At 39.8% G+C, this 13,325-nt stretch overlaps 1 protein-coding gene across 3 annotated transcripts in view; it reads right to left on the bottom strand.

Moving 5' to 3' along the window:
* The window catches only part of lrfn1 (leucine rich repeat and fibronectin type III domain containing 1), a 130,908-nt gene extending 122,498 nt beyond the window's left edge, over positions 1-8,410 (bottom strand). For 2 of the 3 annotated variants that reach the window (XM_014336709.2, XM_042224618.1), the window contains exon 1: positions 7,141-8,410. The gene's annotated coding sequence lies outside the window, so the exon portion shown is untranslated. The remainder of the gene's footprint in view (positions 1-7,140) is intronic. The other variant, XM_042224619.1, reaches the window with a different exon arrangement.
* Between the last annotated feature and the right edge of the window lie 4,915 nt (positions 8,411-13,325).

The following is a 13,325-nucleotide window of genomic DNA, read 5'->3' on the forward strand; positions in this document are numbered from 1 at the left end:
TAAAGCTTTATACAATCATCATATGGTTTAAATTCAAAGTAAAATACTAGGACCAATAAATGGTCAAAGAACTCCCAAATTATACTCGGGAATGTGACAGAATGAGGTAAACTCACAAGAATCTGAATGCCTACTAGAAAATGTTTGATTTTTGAGTGCAGTGTTGAGCCCTTTTCTGAAAATGAAATGATCAAAGAAAAAGGAGGTAGAGGATCTGTTCTCAGCTGCATAAAACAAAAATTAATTGTGAATGATGGTGGAACCGCTTCAGAAATATCTTCGAAAACAACCGGGGAAAAAAGGCTTTTCAGAAAAAAACTGTTTTGCACACTGTTTGTAAAATTTAAAATTGTGGCACTAGTGGGATTTAAAGTCACAGTATGATACAAAGAGAACAAAACATGTCATCTTCTATTATTAAACAGAGTTAGGGTCAACTGATATCGTTTTTGCATAAAATAATGGACAATGTGCGTTTTATGTATATTGTATTGTATGCTGTATATGCGTCAATTCTCAGTCACAAGTTTATGTTTTTATTCTTTAGCCTACATATATAACTTGCTTGAGTACTGTTTTAGTTTTACCTTATAAGGCATGCCTAACATCCGCTCCTGACAAATAGCAGATAGCTGTAACCACAGAAAGACAGAATTGGTGCTGATTCAGCCAACAACAAAAAAACCCTAGCGCTATACCATGTAAATTACAATATGCTATTCTGTGCTACACACAGCAGGATCAATCATCCAGTACATGCAACACATGAATGCATGTGACACGTGAAGATTTAATGCTCTGCAGGCTTTAAATGGCCCACTAAACAGTCATTTGGTTTCATGGGAAAAGCTGGGTATCTTCCAGAGATAGAAAAATCAGTCACAAGAAAGGAGCACATGAGGATTACCAAAATTAAGTTGCTGAAAATAACTCTTTGTTGGAATCATTACAGCAGCAAATGGTCTTGTAATTAACAGGTGAACTTCAGTGAATAATTTGGAAAGGATGGAAAGATCCCATAATGTTGGTTTGAGGAATAGATGTCCTCGGCTAGAGTTCACACTCGGTGTCAGCAAGACACTATTTAACTGTCCTTCTGCTCATGTATGTGCAACAATGTGATGATCAAAGTGTTATACTGCTTACTTGAAGAAAAGCAGGGCCAAATAAATCGACCACACTGCGCAGAAACTTTAGAAAGCAGACTATGATAAGTCTTTCTTTCACACATTCTTGACAGTTCTTTTTTAAAGGCACATAAATAAATAAAAAAAAGTCAGACATAAAAGCAGGTATTGTAAATATTTAACCTACAAACAACATAAGGAAACTCTCAGAAACCAATGATCAATAATTATTTGGGCAGCAATTCTGCCTTGCTGTACATTCAATCTATTCTGCTGGGAATGCTCTCTGTATTTCAGCGTTATAAAGCTTTCAAGGATCTCAAAGATTTAAACAGCAATAAGCTGCAGTTTTACACAAATATAGTGCACCACACCTTGAAAAAAAACCTGCTACGTTGATTTTTTGTTTCACACAAAAAGCCCAAGGCGGTAAATTATCAGTTTGTGGATCGTGTGTGCATATTAAATAAATATCAAATAACACATTCACCAAAGAGTGCAGCAAAGTAAAACTTATTTCATGGAGTCAGGCCAAATTCGTGATGTTCTGCTGCTGCTGTTTCTTTGAGCTAATATAGTTTCCATCTCGTTTAAGCAGTGCTTTTGTTTGATGATCTCTCCTAGTTAGATGCAGCAATAGTCCTGTGAATTTCTGCTTGCAGACAACAAGACTAAGAAGAGATTTAGTCAAGGTGAGCTGGATTTTTCTGCTGTTGTTTGTCAGCTATTAAAGCATGAAATCAAGATGTGTGACCGTAAATCTCTCAAAACTCAGAAAGCACTTTAAGTATTAAAAAGGGGGGGAAATGAAAGAAACTAGATTTATGCCATTTCTTATTTTGCACATTATCAAAGCGCATGAAGAGAACCTTATTCAGCACCCACATCTGTCCTGGAACAGCATGCAAAGAAACTTGGAAAAGGCAACTAGAAGAAAATATGGTCAGTGACAAGATATTTTTCACAGAATCCTTGTTTTGTTGCACTGGCTCTTAACCGATCACTTCACTAGAACAGTTAATGCTTTTGTAGTGTTCCAGCCTTTAATAGGCAGCACAGCCACACATCTCCAGTGAGGCTGGTGCAGGCTGATGAAGAGCACACCATACGACTTTCTGACAAACAAATCAATAAGTAAGCAGCGAATGATCTCTCATCACAGTGGCATATTCGGGAGGAGTAATTCGTCTTTTTTCTAATGCATCATCGGTCAAGATTGAATAGTGCATTAAAGGCACTAAATTTTGGCCAGTGTTTCTGAGTTCAGAGGAGAAAGTCTTAACAGGACCAGCAAGACCTGTGTTAGTAGGCACAGCACAATAATATATTGTCCTTATGCATTATTTAATGGCACTGTGGGGATGATAGTGTTTGTGCACATTTCAAATTCTGTATGAGAGCATGTAGCTCCCTTAATTGGCTTGCTCAAGAGAGCCAAAGTGAAATGCTGTTCTAGTAGAAGATATTGATCAATAGGACCAGATGCAGCTGCTGAAAGCATTATCTAAATCAATGTCACCTTCAGGTAAACAGCAAAATACTAGAAGCTGGAGGTTTGCTATTATTCTACACTAGTGCTTTTTTCTGGTTTGCACAATGATATCACATTTCTTCATCTAAATGACCATTTAGAGGCTCTGACACGCAGTGTCGAGTGCAACAGTTTAAGGCTGCCACATGTGGCAGGACGACTGCACAGCATTGTTTCTTGAGGGAGATAGATGTCACCAATAATATTCTGAGTCATCAGAAGGAACGGGCAACTGGCTGGTACTATGCAGTGATGTGCCTCTGCAGTTTAGATGCCATGTGCTCCATAGTAGGTTATAAGCATTTTTCCAATTGAATATTTGCGTCAGGATTTGGCTGCTCCAGACAGGTGGAATATGCTATGCTTGGATTATAACTGCTGCATACCACTGGGATCAGCTTGACCATATTCATCCACAATATTCCTGAAGGAATTGGCTCTCTCACCACCTTATGAATTCTTTTATGAATCTGTATGCCTCTGCTAGACAGTTAGCCGCCCTCAAAATGACTATCCACTGCTTCCCTCTATATCACAACCCACAGTATCTTCTCCCTTGCACCTTGTTACTACATTTTGCATGTTACAGAGCACAAAGCAGGTCAGTCTTTAACAACCAGAGCCTCTTGTACCTACCCTTTTCATCAGTTATTTGTCAGAAAAAAAACATCGGCAATGTTAACAAGTGCACTGCAGACACAGATTCACACTCCTTGACAATAAATGACAGCTCTTCTTATTGAGACTTACTACGCAGATGCGAGAGGCTAAAAGCCTTCAGGGTAAAACGAGAATTGGCGCAATCATGACTTCCAAAGGTTACCAAGTCAGAATACAAATGCTCTTAAGAGATATCAAAAATGACCAAGTGCAAAAGCTACAAAGTCTTGCTACTCTGACTTTTGCACCTTTAAATTGTGCTTTTGAAATGCTTTAGCCAGTTTTCACCTGCTCTGCTTTTAAAGGACTTTTTTTTTTCAAATTCAATCTACTAACTTTTGATTGTGATGTATTTTTAGTCACACAACTAAAGTAAAAAAAAAAAACTAACTTAGCAAATAAGAGACTATATGTGCTGCTTGTCCTTTTCACAATCACAGGGGACACATCCCAGCATGCAACAGCAGATTCACAGAGTACATTTTGGACAGGTCAAACGTCTAAGCTACTAAAGTCACATTCACCTTCAAACAGGTAGTGTTTAAATCTTGCTTCTTGCATGCAGACAAACCCAGGAGTTAGGACCTTCTTGTAGTGAAGGAACATCAGCTTTCTGCACAAAAACCTGTTTTGTGTCCTCAACACACTGCAGCATAATACACCGTGTGCTGATGAGCAAAAAAGAAGTAATGTCTATGGAATAAATTATACATCTAAAATAAGCACCAAAAGCTGTTTAACAACTTACTGCAGTGGGCATTAAGTTTAATATGTTTTTTTGCTCTTGTATTTTCTCCCTGTTGAAATCCATCATGCCGCAAAGTTCAAAAGTGTTTTATGCATCTCAAGGCCTGTATGTTATTTACCTGCGTTTCCTCCTTTGAGAGCCCCACTGCTTTTTTTGTCACTTTGTTACTCGCTCAAATATAAAATCCAAGAGCAGCTCTAGTTTAATTGCTTCAGTGCTTTGGTGGCTACTCCTTTGATCTTTGTGGCTAGTTGTAATTATGCCATTTCTCGAACCTTTTTCATGCATCTCGAGTGCTAAATAACTTGACTTGCCTTGGGAGAAACATCTATCTCATTCTTTTGACCAATAACAACTTAATTGGTACTTTTCACTTTTCCTTACTGGTTCTTTTCTGCATGCAAAATCCAAACTTCGAGAAAAATGATCAAGAGGGTAGAGGAGTTTTCTCTAACTCTCTGACACCATTTATTTCTCTCGAGATATGCACAATATTATCCCCAAAAACTTTTCTTGGTCTTTGTTTCCTTAAATAAAATGTTATGATACTGCTAATTTTTTTGTCGAAAAATGTGTTAGTCGATGCTGGAATCAGCTCACAATATCATATGTCACCATGATACGGTACATAGCTGTGGAAAGAAAGGACTAAAAATCATGCCAAAAGTCACTACTTACACCACTATTTTAACTCTTAGATTGATAGCTTAGAGTATCTTGGAAAAAGTAATCTTTTCAGCAAATGTGTGCATTTTGAAAATGTCAAGCTGAGAACATGACTCACTGTAAAGGGCTATTTTAATATACCTTGTATAGAGAACAAATACATGTCTGCCCTATACAGTCTTTTATAGTCCTGAATACAGATCAATAGCTTGTGTTTGCTCTCATTCCTGCAGTGGCTGATAACCCACCACTGGTCCTGATTTCATAATGCTAACACATGACACCAGCACCATGAGCAGCTGCTGTAACACAATGCAACAGAATGGCAAGGCAGAGAGACCTCATTAATCTAACCTCTCAGCCTGCATATAGCAACCTAGAAAGCAAAATAGTAATAAAAAAACAAAAAACTCAGCACACATGTCACTGTAACTTTCTTTTTATGGCATTACCTGCTGAGATATTAATTTGTTCTGCAGCAGTTTACTGCCTGCATTAGCATTGCTGAACATGGAAGTGTTGGCAATAATGCATGATAATGATAATGACCATCCTGTCTGATTTCATTAGGCAAACACATGACAGCAAATGCTCTGAGCTTCTGCTGTAACATCCTGCAACACGCTGACAAGTAAACTGACAAGACATGATCATCACCACTTACTGCAACGCACACAGCTAGTAAAAAAGGCATTTAAATACATAAGAACCCTGCTTCATGCACTGCTAATTCAAATCACAAATCCTATGAAGCTCAAGGGTATCAACCCTCCAAAGAAGAAACCTCATTAACCTCTGATAAAGGAGACTTCTCAAGTCTCTTATGTCAAAACTTGTATGATGCACAGTTTTAACCAAACATCATTTCAATTTGCTTTTTGCCAAAAAACACAGGGTTAAATCTTTACTTCAAACTAAACAATAAGAGTGAGTCAAGCCCTTAAGACAGCTGTTTGTGCTCTTCTTACAATAAAAGCCTTACATGACAAATACAGTACAGTATTTTATTGCCTTTAGTCATCTGTCAGACTATGGTATAATTCCTTTATGACAACTGTTATTTTTTCACTTTACTGCAGTTGACAGCCGTGAAAAAGGTGGGTGCTCTGTCATGTAGGAACATACATGCTAAAGGAGGGTGTATACCATAGATACAGCTGGCAGTCAGTGTTTTCCAATAGCACTGCAAGCTGCAGTAACACTCACTGCCTGCCCTAATGTAGCCACACAGCTGTCCAATGTCTACATGTATCCCAGGGGAAGTCTTAGAAGGTATTGTGTGGATTAAGCGGGGCTATACGAGGAATGTTCACTCGACTTTAGTGAAAGATATTGACAATTTAACCCCACCTCAATCTAACTGATTTACAACCTCTATACCTCCATGCAGGCATCGTGAGTTCTCATTTTTCCTGCAAGCTGTAAGTGATGTCCTCTGAGTGATAAATAGATATTTCAGGGACAAATGCTGACCTCTGAAGCAAAAATTGGGATAGCCACTCCATTGAGTCTAACAAGTCAGTGATTATAAAGTAACTGGAAAATGATGAGAGGGGCTGAAAATTCCAGCTGCAACCATTATAGGCAGAATTCACTCACAGTGCCCATGAGATCATTAGAATGCTGCATCAGTGCTTCTGTATCCCTTCATCATTTCTAAACCTGATTAGCTGATTTGCCAAAACAAAGGTCAGGAGTAGAATAACATACAGTGCACACATCCTGAAAAGGCCTCTACTCATTATACAAATTCATCATCTGGCCGAATGTTTTTTAAACTTGCAAGTTAACAATACAGTTATAAGTTTCCTGATGGTTCAGGCTCTGTGGCTCCAGTGTAAGACGGTCCACCCTCTGAGCAATCAGTGCAATTTACCCTGATGGGAGAATTCCAGCAGCTGCTGCTAATTTATGAAAACTCTTGGTCTCTGAGTGGTGCTGATGCAGACACACCCGGGCCATTTCCACACGCGCTTCTGTCTGTGGGAATTCAACTCTTGTGTCACTGTTTAACCGTCTTCATTGCAGTTAGGAGCTCTGTCAGCCCTATGACAGAGCTGTTGTGAGCCCATCGGACTCAGTCTATCAGATATATAATAGCACTAACAACCACGTGAGAACTGGATATCTCAAGTAACATGAAGACATCTCTGCCAGACAGGTTTATACCATATTATCCAGCAGACTACAGTGAATAGCCTAGAAAGACTTGCACATTATGCATCAAGATACATAAATGATTTGATAGATAGATAGATACCGGAGGCCTATTATTCTATATTTAGTTTGCACAATCCATGCCGCACATCAGAGATCTGGACACCATTTAGCTCATCACATTGCACCCACGTATGTGTCACAGCTGCAAAAGTCTAATTTACATTTCTCACCAAGTCTGAGAGACTTACCAGAAGTGGAACTGGGACTAATATAGCAGAAGCCAAAGGCTTGATCCCAATGCACATGATTTCGCTGTCCACACACTTGTCTCAGAGGATAAATTCACAACGAAACTCGGATGGCGACGAGAGTTCATTTATTCCAAATTCAGGTGTAAAACCCTTCTTGTTACGCTGGTCAGGCTTGTGCTGCAAAAATCCAAGGGACCCAATGAGCGACAATCTGCTGCTTAAGTGTCATCAACAAGAGACAGTCCTTCCCAGTTACCTGCATCGGGATAAAACCCCACCTAAAATCCCAGTACGATCCGATTAGGGCTCGAAGGCAGGCAGAATATAATTAGGTTGAAATCTCTGAATCCAGAAGCTCAGGGGGGTCCGAGTGTTGCGTCCGAGCCGTCTTCAAATGGGTTAAAGCGTGAGTACGTGGTCGTAGCAGGTCCCCCGCATACGGGGTTGTAACGCGGAGGAACGATGGATTAAATTTCCAATAAATCTCACGCCTGTGATGAATTGCAGTACAGATGGTGTCGGGATGGAGAACTGCAGCATGGGGCTCTTTTTGAAGCGATAGGTTGCACTCCTGAAAAAAAAGAAAAAAAAAGAAGCCTCACACGGTTGAAGGTTGGCGTCAAATTCGGGCTTCAAGTCAATCAAAAACAGCAAAGGTCGGAAAAGTCTCCACCAACACCGGGTTTCTGTTAATTACAGCACTACAGCGCACTTATCGTGCCTAATTTCCTGACATTTATTTACCTTCACTGTAGACGTTTGTTGCCATAACTTCCCCTATCTGAAGCGCAATGAAGGAATCCCACCCATGCACTGATACTGTTTTTCTCGCTCTCTCTCTTTCTCCTCTAACACTATGCGTACCCATGCGAGCAATTAGTTTTCATACACGACTTGGTCCGTCCGCTCTTTCTACAAAGCAATGCGGTCGATTTCTTCGGGCGGGATGTGGCAGGAAATCTTGCTGTGTCCCAGAGAACAGGCAACCTTTGAAAATGCGCCTCTACTCTTCATGCAGGCGTCCACCTGCGTAACACGAGCCCGCTATAAAAGAATACATTTGGTCACGCCATGATGTCTGGAGCAGAGCAGAGCCAAGTGGCCAGTGGACAAATTCTTGATATCAGAGGAAACGACTGACACCTTTCATGGACAGTGCAGCACTGCAGCAATGTGATGTCATTTGAGCTCCATTTAAAGCAAATACACGAAACACTGGAGGCTTTTCTTTTTCTGTGGTGGTGAGGAGAAGCAAATGTTTCAACATGAAGGTGGCTTGAAATAGAGAGGGGGTGCTGTGGGCTGTTTGTGATACTCCGGGATGGGCTGGTATCTCATGGTCCAGCACAACAAGATACTGCAACAGTGGACCGGAGGAGAGAGCCCTGAGGGAGGGGATTGAGGAGGTGTTGGATCATTGCTGCACTTAAAAAAAAATCACACTCGCTCTCCTTATAGGCAGTAGGAGGTGTTCAGTGTCTTGCATTTGGGCTCTAAAGAATACTTCTAACCCTCTATACCTTTATTTTTTTATTTGTATCCTTCTCAGTCTTGAACGGGCATGATAATAAGTAAAAACATGAATTCACTGACCGCCCACACACATGTCCCAGACAGCACCTACTGCTTTGCTTTCCAGTTGGGACAAACACCACTCTTAGCCCAGATCAGCAGAAATTGGATATCCAGCCTATAGAAAAATAACATGAACATCCTCCCACCAGTAAAAAAACAATAGTTAATCCTCTCAGAGTTGCAAAAGAAAGCCAAAGACAGCCCATTCGACATAAAGCCATCATGTTTTCCAGTGTTCTTTTTTGTCCGTGTTCATCCCCCAAGAGCATTGTCTGCTTGCATGGAGGCTGCATGACATCATGAAACAAGGAATTACTGTAAGATGGACTTGGCAGTTCCTGTAAAATCCTATTGATTTAGCTGCAGGAGCATCACATGTGCTGCACAGACTTGGACACATTATACATTAAATGTTGGCTGTTAAATACCTGGCATTCAAGACCTCAGAGGAGGGGATTCACCTTTAAAGCAGATTTAAGTGTCTTCTGCAGGCTGAATTGATTAACCAAATAAAACTATCCCATCACATAAGAAAATTTAAGATACAATGAAAGTATCTCACATAACAGGCCCCAAATGTACAACTATAATAATGTGGAAATGACAAGAAATAAAAGTATGAGAAAGAAAAGTACAATAAATAACAAGGTTAATTCTCACAGAGTACTAAAGACACCTGGAATGTCTTGAGCATTAGAACAGTGAATCTCCACACTTATTCTTTTTCTTGGCTTCAGCTGCACGTTTTATCATCTTTGTTTGGGTACTGCAAAATGACAGGTGTCACAATTATCTGACTCAAAACAAGAGCATCAGCCTGTTTTAATTAAAGGGCAGTTCAAAATGGGTGGGACACCTCCAGGGTGTTTTATATGGAAGAGTGAGATGTAACACAAGCTCACTTTGGAAGACACTATACCTACAGGGTTGTGGTATTTGCTGCCTTCCCGATTTCTTTTTCTCTTTTTCTTTTTTTATATTTCTCATGTAAATGTTTCAGATATTTTAATATTACACTAAGATAACCTGAGTAAATATAAAATGCAGTTTTTATACGATGATTTCCCGTATTAAGGAGAAAAAAATACCTTTCCAAACCTACCTGGCCCTATGTGAAAAAGTAACAGCTCTCCCTTTTCAAATCATGAATGAACTGCAATTAACCACATTAGTTGAAAAGCTGAGTTCAGTTTCTCTAGCCATTCATAGGCCTGATTTCTTTCAGACCTGCAGAACAAAGAAATCACTTAAATAGACAAAGTGTCTGCCAAAGTGAATTAGGCTGAAATATCTCAAAAAGCAACACATTATGAAACAATCAATTAGAATCATTGACTTCTACCAGTCTGGTAAGGGTTGCAAAACTCCAGTGTACTACGGGCATTATCCACAAGTGGAGAAAACATAGAACAGGAGTGAACCTTCTCAAGAGGGGCTGGCCTACCAAAATTACTAACAAAAATCTTAAAAACATCTTACACAAGACTTTTGGGAAACTAGTCTATAGAGTGATGAGACAAGCTGAACTTCTTGGGAGGTTTGACTCCGGTTACAGCTAGCATAATATTAACACAGCATTTCATAAAAAACAAAACATCATATACACAGTCAGACATGGTGGTGGTAGTGTGATGGTCCGGGACTGGCTGCTTTGATGCTTCAGGAGCTGCAGGACTTACTGTAACTAATGGTACCGTGAATTCGGCTCAAGCGTAGAGTTGGTAACACTAAAGTATATTTGTTGATCTGAAATATCTAGAATCTGAAAAATATGGAAAAAAACAAACAAAAAAAAACCCCAAAACATTTGTCACAGTGCTGCATATAAGTGTAACTCAGTTAATATCAATAAAACAGTTATATTTGAAAGGTTGGAAACAATATGAATTCAGATTCTCACACATCTTTAAACTAATTTTGTGCCCTCTGAACAGATGCCAGTCTTTCAGAATATCATTGTGTTTTAGTATGCGCTGGAGCATTTTGGGTTTATGACATGATTTCTCTCAGCTCTGTCTGAACGAGGTGGGTGAGTACATAAGACACAAGCAGCAAATACTGATGGAAACTGAAAAAGAGCCACGAAGGAAGACAATCTGCTATTTATATCAGGCTGCACTCCATGGGGCAAAGCTCCCTCTTGCAGTAATGCACTCTAAAAGTGATTGATTAGTGTGTTATTGAGATATTGTCCATCTTAACGTTCCTCTCTTGCCAAAGTGATGAAATTACCGCACACTAGTCTGTGAAAGCATAATAGCAGATTAGGTCAGTGTGAGCCATCCACTCTAATCAGGAAACTTGACATTCCCTAAAATGGTAAACATGAGTGGGGGGTCTTCACTTAGATCCCGAATGTACCACCCAGCCACTAATACCCTTAGACAGCGTGCTTAATGACTTGGAATATTTTACTGAGGTTCTTTAATTTAGATTCAACCATACATGGTCTCTGTACGTGCACATCTGAAAATGTCATTTCCAACACAACACAGTTGCCCTTTGTTTGAACAAATTGTGCAGATCACTTTCCATATGGACAGTAAAACACTCACACTCACTAGCTGAGCCCAGAAAATCTAAAGTGTGATGCGCCATCAGTTTAGCACGTCAGAGAAATGTCGCGTGTGTATGTGTATCTGAAATTGGGAATAAAGTTGGTGCATTGACAGAGACAATAAAACTCTATCCTCTGGAACAGCAACATCATTACAGAGCAGTACATCCAGTGCAGATTAGAGCAGTCTTGTTTATACCACTGAATCACCCTGTACATTAGTGCCCTCGCTCACAGTGCAAAAAGTTCCTCTTAATGTGCTTTAAACCCTCCATCACATCATCAAAAGCGGAAACACTGTAGATGTGATTTCCACTATAAGGTCTCTAACAAGAGCAGTGCTTTGTTAGCATGGTACAAAAAAAGGAAAAAGAAAGGGAATAAAAAACAGACATCAGCAGGAGGCTGACTGTTTCAGCAGATGTCACCCTGCTAGAATTACATAGATAATAGACACGAACAGGTGACAAATTAAAGGCAAAGCCAACATAGTCTGGCCAAGATATTTTCACAATCCGTGCTTTAATGATGGTAGTGGTGAGCGCTGCAACACATTCGTCTACAATCTATTGGTGTTCAACCTGGTTGTGATATCGTGGCTGTGAAGGCCATAGTATGTGATTTACATTATTTTCACACCAATCAAACCATTCAGTGAGCCCTCGTGCCCTGTGGGTGGTGAAACTGTCATCCTAGAAAAGAGTTCTCTCGTCAAGATGATCCATTATGACATAAAGGCGATCTCCAGAACAACCTTCTACTGCAGTGACTCTTCTCTCACAGATCCCTTCACTGTAGGGGTCAAGGGTTCAGATTTTTCTTTCAGAATTGCATCTATATGGAGCTCTCAGTGCGCCTTTGTTTTATTCAAGCATGTTTATCCTCTGACCCACACACACACACACAAAAAGAAAGAAATGATGCTTTAAAATACTCCTCTCTTCAGCTTCAGTAAAAAAATTATGTATAGTGTATGTTACATAGAACATGTAGCACAAACATCAGGCATCATCTGCATTTGCTGTTTGATCAGCGTGTAAATAACGGGTCATTCTCATAGCATCTGTGTCACAAATGACATAAACATTATACATTATTCAGGTTGCATAGCAAGTACAATCGTGCTTTCATGTTTCGTACTGTACTGCATGTCAGCCTTGGCTTGCTCTACTTTAAATTAAACAAGTGCTGCTTTTGGCAGAAATGTTGAGGACTCTTAAGTGTGTTCGTGTGTGAGAAATCTTAAAGATAGACGTAGGCCATCTGGATAAGTGTGAGGTGCAGTTCACTCAGAAGCGGTCCTTCGGGTGGGTCTTTATGGCTGAAAATCTTAAAAGAATCCTGCTGCTCTTCAGAAACAGAAGACAAAGCTTTAAGATGAAAGAGTTTCACTTGTGAAGGCTTTCATCAGTGTTATATATAATTAATTCCCAGGGACATGTAGAACAGCCACTTAGATGCAAGTATTCGAAAACATTAAAAATCATATCACCAAGTGTAATTAAGGATCTGACACAGTACCATATCAAAACAGCTAGAGGATATGCTTAAAAATCAGGTCCCCCCACTTATTCATCTCAGGTTAAGACTTTTTAAAAAGGAAAGATCCAGGAGGTCATCCTCTTTCTTTTCTGATGAAATTTAAATCACTTCCTCCTAGACCAAGAGACACCTTCTCAGTGGCGAAAAATAAAGCAGACATGGGATGTCTGGCCTCTTTAAAGTGGCTTACTACATGACTTTTGACACGCTCTTCCCTAATGGAGCTACTACACTCAGTAATTCAGTTTTTTCAAAAAGCACTCTGTTTCTCTTTCCACAAGGATATGAAATCATCCATCACACATGTTGTTTTAGAGTTAATGAATCTCAGCACGCTTGCAGTCTCAGAAATGTTTTCCATATATTTTTTGTATATGGTCATTTTAAGGTGATAGACCTTTTGGATGTTGCTGAATATCAAATGTCTGTTATGATCCAGACGGATGTTTTTTTTTCTCTCGCTCTTTCTCCCCGTCTCCAGCTCGTCTCCTTTGCTGCTCCGAGGGGG

The sequence above is a fragment of the Haplochromis burtoni genome, unplaced genomic scaffold, assembly GCF_018398535.1.
Source record: "Haplochromis burtoni strain Fernald_Lab_line unplaced genomic scaffold, NCSU_Asbu1 Contig_144, whole genome shotgun sequence".
In the NCBI taxonomy this organism is placed as follows: Eukaryota; Metazoa; Chordata; class Actinopteri; order Cichliformes; family Cichlidae; genus Haplochromis; species Haplochromis burtoni.